The sequence below is a fragment of the Panthera pardus genome, unplaced genomic scaffold (genome assembly GCF_024362965.1).
Source record: "Panthera pardus isolate Hobbes unplaced genomic scaffold, ASM2436296v1 HiC_scaffold_234, whole genome shotgun sequence".
Classification (NCBI taxonomy): Eukaryota; Metazoa; Chordata; class Mammalia; order Carnivora; family Felidae; genus Panthera; species Panthera pardus.
In genome coordinates this window covers 17,391-25,000 of record NW_026526804.1, presented here as the reverse complement: position 1 = coordinate 25,000, position 7,610 = coordinate 17,391, and the positions used below count along the sequence as shown (strand labels likewise).

The window sequence follows — 7,610 nt, the reverse complement described above, 5'->3', positions numbered from 1 at the left end:
TGCCTCCTCTCCTGATTTCCATGACAATCATCAGACAGCAAAAGGCTACCTTAACAGGCTACAAATTATCCACAGAAAACCAAACAGGGTTAGACTTGCTTCACGCAAGTAGATTTCATACCCAGGGGGAAGCAAGGATATGGAGAAAACAAACACCAAAAGGGAACAGGACAGGGAGCCACACTAGCGACCAGGCTATGAGGTGAGCAGAGACGGAGGGTTCCGGGAGCACACCCTCCCCTGGGTCGCAGCACAGTCCACACACAGGCCCCCGCCCAGCACTGGGTCCTGCCAGACTTGTGCCTATGGGCCATTTCAGTCTCAACCAAAACGGGAGACTCCCGCAAGGCTGGGAAGTGCAATGCCCGTGCTGGCCCTGTCCGCATGGACCTGACACCCACTGCACATACACCTAGACTTCATCCCCCAAAACCTCCAAAGAGCCCTCCGAGTAGCCATCAGTGAGCTGCGGGAGCAGGCCGTCCTGCCTGGGTGTTCATCACACGACCCTCTGTTCCTTGAGAAAGGCTTGCTACAGAGGAAAAGGCAGCACGAGCCAGCAGAATGCAGGGCGTACCCTGTGCCCCGTCGCCGATGTGAGCTCCTGATCTCTGAGGACCGTGCACCGATGGGCAGTGTGTGGACACCCCAAGGGCCATGATTCTTTCGCTGTCCTCACTTACCAGGAGAGCAAAGCAGGAGAAAAAGACGGTGATTAATACACCCCGGTCACAAAACAACCAGTGACTGAACTGGCACTTGAACGCGAGAATTCAACTGAACGGACACACCATCTGTGCAGTGGAGGGGCTCCCCCAGCTGCCGCCCAGCTCTGTATCAGAGGCACGGCCCTGTCACCGTATGGCTGGGAAGGTCTGGGATGGGGGTACGGTCCAGGGAGCAAGGCATCCCAGTTATGAGGCGGACTCTCTGGTCGAGGGTTCCGTCCCAAGGCACGGCGCTTCCCCTGAGAATGGGCACACCCACATCATTGTCCCCTGGACACAGGAGGTGTCCTGTCCCAGTGAGGGGCACTGTAAATGGGAGGAGGGCGCCCAAGCAAAGGTGGGGTATGTGGCAGAGTGGTTTCTTGGCCAGTGTTTGCCCTGCAAAGTGTCCTCATGCACAGGACCCAGGCTCTCAGGCTCTGGTTGCACATCTGGAAATGGGCTAACCACACAAGCTGTGGCTCGTGGGGATGTCTGTGAGGGCCAGGTAACAGGATCCTAAACCGCTGCACACACCAGGTGGCGAACCCTAAGAGCTCATTGAATGCTACTGGCTACGGCTGTCAAAAGTGGTTATCCCGAAATTGAAACTCTATTGCTCTGCTTCAGTAATTTCTCTTCCTAGAAACTTCTATATCTCGTGGAACTAAGTATGCAGGAAGCAAGACACAAAAGAGAGAAAACGGCGAGCTCTGGTGGCCGTCGCACGTACCGTGGAAACCGCACGCCACACTCGAGCCCCCAATGGTGCCTGTACTTCCCCGCACATGCCAGTTGCTCGTCCTTACCCAGCTGTGGTGCTCACTGTGAAGAGACGGGCACTCTCCCCCACACCACAGACAAACACAGCTAGGTTGCACTACGAAACCCTTTCGCTTCCTCCGATGCTTCCTTACATCACTAGGCTGACAGAGGCATGCAAAGAAAGGAAGAGAAATCAGATTACTGCACACTAGGAAGTTAAAATTTCCAAGACCAAATGAGCAAACATATTTTAAAGAGAACAACAGGATGGATATAATTGAGAGAAGATTTAGAAACAACCACGACTGGAAGCAGAACTTTGTTCCACCACACATGTAAACGTAAGAGATTATTCCACATTATCCAGAGAAACTACCAATTATCACTCAGGGACGTAAAACTCCATTACAACATACACAACTCATTAAAACATGGCATCCTGTACAACAAAAACATCTAACAGGTGCCTATTCTAAACTTTCCTGTAACTGTTCTCCTTGTTGAAAACCAAGTTACACTTTTACAGTATTACCCTAGGGGATGCCGAAGTTCCCGCAACACCTTGTATAACACCAAACAAACCCACTCTGTTAATGCCCTGCTGGATGTGAATGTGAAATCCTGACCTAGAATTTGAGTGACAACCTCTCACAAATCACTGTGCTGGTTACAGGAGGGTGCCCTGGGCAGGTACGTGATAAAAACGGGATTAGGGGCAGGTGACAGCTTCACGTTGTAGGAGTCCTGAGTTTCAGTGTAGAAGGCAGTACATGTGCTCAGTAAGCCCATGAGATTTGGAGTCCTGAACACGAGCGTCGGCACCGCAAAGCGTGCTGTCTGTATCGAGCTTCCGTTCAGCTATGCTCAGTGCCTTATGTCTTTTGAAGAAACACTTCGTTTACAAATTATTATCTAGATCAAACCCGTATCCACCTGTACTATACAGTGATACGCTAACGACAATTTATCACTATTGGGGCAAAACCCCACCATCTAATGACAAATGAAGATACAGGAGAAACGACACGAGCCAGCCACGACTGACCACAGACGCTCCAGGGCAAAACAGCAAAATGACAGAACACAAACCACGGAACTTTTACCCTGTGTCTCCTTCCAGCTAGCACTGCGTCTCTGCTCCCAACCAGAGTTCAAGTCCTCCAGAAAGCTGCCCCTACTGTGTCTACACAGACTCTGGAACTCTGGCGAGTGGGCTTTAGCGCAAGGGCTCCTGGACCAGACCACCGTGGTCCTCGGCCTCCACCTTGCCTGGCCCCACCCAGCATGACCAGGCCACCGCTCTCCCTTTCCCTGAGCACTTGCCTCACTGAGCTCTTTCCACCTTGTGACCGCTTGGTCTCTGCCAGTTCTGTGTCTCTCTCTCCACTGCCACACTGGGCAGTGCCCAGAGAGCCACCCTTGGACTCTGGGGCTATCCACAGGTGCCCATCTAGGGACTTGTCAATCATCTGTCAAACAGAAATAGATAACTAACACACATATCGCCTTTTACTTCCCTTTCGCTGCTGGTCTCTTCTCACTACACTGCGCACACATAGGGGTGCAGGCCTCTCCTCTGACTTTTTATCTATTTATTGTTTTCTTTGTTTTATTTCAAGTGGGGGACGAGCAGAGAGAGGGAGAGAGAGAGAATCCCAAGCAGGCTCTAGGCGCGGTCAGCGCAGAGCCCCATGCGGGGCTGCGGGGCTCCGGGGCTCGATCTCACAAACCCAGAGATCGTGACACGAGCAGAAATCAGCAGTCGGACGCTTGACCGACTGAGCCACCCGGCGCCCCTCATCTGGGTTTTTCAGTCATGCTGCACCCTAGCTCTGGGACGATGTCTGCACCAAACTTGTTCCATGACTACAGGTGCTCAAAACTTACACAAATATGTAAAAATATACGCAGCCGAAGAGACAAAGGACAAAAGTACTTAAACTCCAAAGGTGAATTCTTTGTTGTTTAAGGATGAATACACGTGTTCCTTTAACCTTCATTAGCGTTTCAAACCCTTACTAATTTGCATTGTGCTGTGCTTAACACTAGGTCCTATCTTAATCCACATTGCTACTTTATACAAAGAAAGAACAAAAGCTCTCAAAAGTAAATTCTAAGGCAGCAAACGAAGAATGGGGGAAGCAGAAAGGAGAAAGCAGCCTATCAGTCCTTTAGTTCCAGAAGAGCCTCACAGACAGGAACAGGCAGGTGACATTGGAGCTGGCAGGTGGGTCCCACGAGAGCCCCAGAGGATGGAGGTCCTTGCCTTGGAAGGCTCATGTCGCAGACGGGCCACACGGCCTTTCCGGCGGCGCCGCAACACCGCGCTGCGGCTACTGCTGGCATCCGTGGGGCTGTCCGCCAGACGGAACCTGGAAGCTGGGATGCTGCCGACGTGCGTCCGCCTGAAATACGGAGGAAAACAATCAACAAACACGCACACACACACCAAGGTTGTTATCTAAAGAAAAGGGGACTTTGTCAGCCAGGCCAAAACCCGTCAATTAGGAAAATGAGGTCACAGGAAAAGGTCTCCAAGGAAGGCATCCTTGCCCCTGGCTCCAGTGCAAGCCCGCTAGCCAGGTCCTGTGGAGACAGGGTCTCCCGGGCCCAGCAGGTGCAACGCATCCCCGCGGCCCAGACGTCCCCGAGGTGGAGCAGCGCCTGCCCCCAGTCAAGCTGTCATCCAGCATGTCTGCACCACCTCCTGCCCAACTGACCGGGAAGCACTCCTATACGTCCCTCTGGCCTTCACCTGCCATCGGCCCACGTGTGCCAAGGCCCTCGCTGTGATGCCAGGTGACCCCAGGTTTTCCTCCACCAGCCACTATCGGGCGCCCCAGGGGCATCCGCGGCAGGATCCTCGGGAACCACACCTCGCAGCTCCCGTACACGGGAGGCAAAAGCGTCTCTGGCCTCTGTGCAGTTAGACTAACAGACAAATGTCCCCTTTGGCCACAGAAGTCTCCAGAAAAGTTCCATGGAGCCCCGAGCCCCTAGGGTGGAGTCACTTAATTGGGCTGTCAGCTGCTCCCCTCAGCAAAGGCTCTGGGCACAAAGCGGTCAGCAGCTGTGAAGGAGCACCCGCCAGCCCACGTGCCCGGCCTCAGCCACGGGCTCACCCTCCACACTTGAACCCTGCACGGGAGTCCAGTGGCTCCTTGCTCTCTGGAAAAAAGAGAGGCTGCCTTCCGTTTCACAAATCCTTATGGTCTCGGGAGACAGAACACGCCCATCTGATTCACATCAACTAAAGAGGGGGCCCCTGGCGTCACCCCTTGTGGCCTGGAGACAGAGCCAGCACGACAGGGCGTCTCCTCTATGGTGCTTCAAGCTCTTCTCTGCGGCCTTTCAAGAAACGTCATTAATACGTGCTGCCTCAGGGTACTGATTGTTTCTAAGACAGCCAAGTCGGAACTGCCCGCTGGCCACAACCATCTTCCCCTCCTCTGGTCCCCCCATTCCCAGAAGAACTGCTCACCTGAGCTCAGGTGGTCTAGCTTCACCGCTGTGGGGCCACGGCACATCGCCAATCGGGGAGAGCCACACACGCCACCCCGCATGTGACCTGGGATGGTCCGTGGCTCCTCCGAGGTTCGCGTGTGTCCCCTGACTCTGACACCCTATCTCAGGCTCCCTGGCTCCTGACCCCACCACCCTGCATCCAGTCCTATCCCAGAGCTCTCTCCCATCAGCCCCGCCTGCGTGTGGAAGTTGGTCTGTCACCTTTCTTTTCCTCTGCAACCCAGACCATGTCATCTTGCTAGAGGAGGACACAAACAGAAGACGTGGCTGTGAGGTCGTGCCAGGAGAGCTCAGCTGTCCAGCCTGCCTGCCGCCTTCTCAGTCTCGTCCCCACGGCCCCCGGCTGCTCACGGCGACACAGCTCCCACCAGCCTCTCTTCTGCCACCACACGAGAGAGCACTTTGGGAGACGGCTTCAAACAGACCCTGTTCTTCAGCCGGTCTCCTGCCCGGGGTCTTCTGACCACAAGGCCACCTGGGACCGCGGCCAATGCCTCCGCAACCACGGGAGCACTGCGATCCTCGCTATCCTTCTCCTTGGCCAGCTCACCTCAGGCGGGTGACGGGCGTGGACGTCCCTCTTATGGCAACTGCCCCAGGGTGCCACCCTCCAGGGGCCTGCACAGCCCCTTCCCTTGAGAACTCCAACATGCACTCGAGGGGCCTGCACCGCATCCACTGTTTGCTCCCTTGGCCTCCTCACACATACCCGTCTTCAAGCCCTGCAATGGTGACACTCAGCACACTGGTGTCTTGCTGGCGAGGCTCTCCGTCAGCCAACCAAGAGGCTGCTCTGTGCCCGGATCTTCCTCTGTGCTTCTCTCTCCGGACACACATTCGCCGTGCCACCAGTAGTTCCGTGGACAGGGAGCACCGCTTGGGACTCTACCTTCACTGACTTCTCCTCTCTCCTACAAGCAGGCTCAACAAGGACAGCCACAGCACACCCTCGACTCTCCCGAGAGCCCCCGTCGGCAGCCGCACAGACCCCAGTGCGGCCTGAGTGGGCCTGCCTTTGGAGCAGGAGCCTGCTTCCTGCACCTAAGGGGGCCCAGTCAGCTACTCGAGGCACTGTCACACCTGAATCACTCTCACCTGGTACCTATTTCCTACAAAGAAGCAAGCAAACCTTTTAATACCTTGCTGACAATTACTGTCTGCATGACGCAGCTCACAAGCCGGCTGACCCGCTCCCTCACAGGCGACTCACCAATGTCCCAACAGACTTAAAGCGATTACATGTCATTCTCCAGTCTTTTCAAAAAGCTAAGAAACTGGGAGCACTGCGCTAACCCCACCAATGTGAAGGTGACCTTCACAACCATGGCCACGTGTCCACTCCCATGCTGACCCCACTGGCGTCGCCGAAGGGACCATAGCTTCCAGGGATGCTGGGTCCGAACCTGGCACGCTGGACCCCTCCTAGCCCCACACCATCACTGCCACACTCGGTGGAGGGAGGCCGCAAATAAACCCACCCAAACACGAACAGAACTTTCCCTAACTTCCACTCCTCCTCCCATGGCTGTGAGCTCTGTCATGCCTCCCGGTCTCCTGAGATTCCAAACCTAACCTCTGGAATGAGGTTTTACTTCTCCCTCGTGCCAACTACGAAGCTACCGGCTCCCTGAGCTACATCCAGTCACTCTGCCCATTCGGCCAAAGGATTCCTCTGGAAGATACACAGCAGGTGCTAACATATGTGTTTGTGAGGTGGTTCATGTTAGGCACGGTGAAGGGCAGTGTCCCCCCCAGCCCCGCCCCATCATCAGTTACCTGGTACCTGGAAAATGGATCGCATCAGACTACAACACACTCAGGGTTATTGTGTGTAACTCTGATCCGGTTCGGGTCATACCATAGCACACTCACGGTTCTACATTGGAACCATGAGCTGGTTCAGGTCATACTGGTGACAGAGGGAAGCCGCCCCCAGCCGCATCTCAAACACATCTGTGAACCGGGAAATGTCATACCCGTGGTGAAGCGAAGAGCCTCTCAGTCTTGCCCGCTTTAATTCAGCCCTCAGCGCTTCCATGCTCTGTAGAAGCCGATCCTGCAAAGCAGCAAATGACAACGACACTCACTGCAAGCCAGGTTAACGATTCTTTGCATCAAGAGTCCGTTCAACACAGAGCACAAACTGGTAGTGGCCAGAGGAGAGGAGAGTAGGGGCGGTGGGCAAAAGAGATGATGCTGATTAGGAGGCATAAGCATCCAGATATCAAATAAGGCCGTCTCGGGGATGAAAAGCACAGTACAGGGAATACGGTCCGTGATACCCTAAGGACTCTGTATGGGGACACACGGTGACCACAGTGATGGTGATGAGCACAGAGTTACGTGTGCAATTGGTGAAACGGTATGCCGTCTACTTGAAACTGATACAACACTGTAGGTTCATGACACGATGGGTAAATTCAGCACTTACAAACCCCAAGACCATTCTCTCCAAGAGTCCTCCAGTAAACACCCGGATCACCAAGTGAACGTCCTAAACCCTACTGAACAGTTAGGTCTCAGGCATAGCAAGGTTACAGAGGAGAAACACCGAGCCACTAACACTTCTTCCTAATTATGTAGAGAGGAGCAGGACTTTCTGGGCGGTGGGGG

The 7,610-nt window shown here is 54.4% G+C and overlaps 1 long non-coding RNA gene across 1 annotated transcript; it reads right to left on the bottom strand.

Annotated features, from left to right (window-relative positions):
* Positions 1-3,408: 3,408 nt before the first annotated feature.
* Positions 3,409-7,389, bottom strand: LOC109261471 (uncharacterized). Its single transcript, XR_008416903.1, has 2 exons — positions 6,974-7,389; positions 3,409-3,877 (listed from the first exon to the last, which is right to left on the bottom strand). It is a non-coding gene; the product is annotated as an uncharacterized LOC109261471 (long non-coding RNA).
* Between the last annotated feature and the right edge of the window lie 221 nt (positions 7,390-7,610).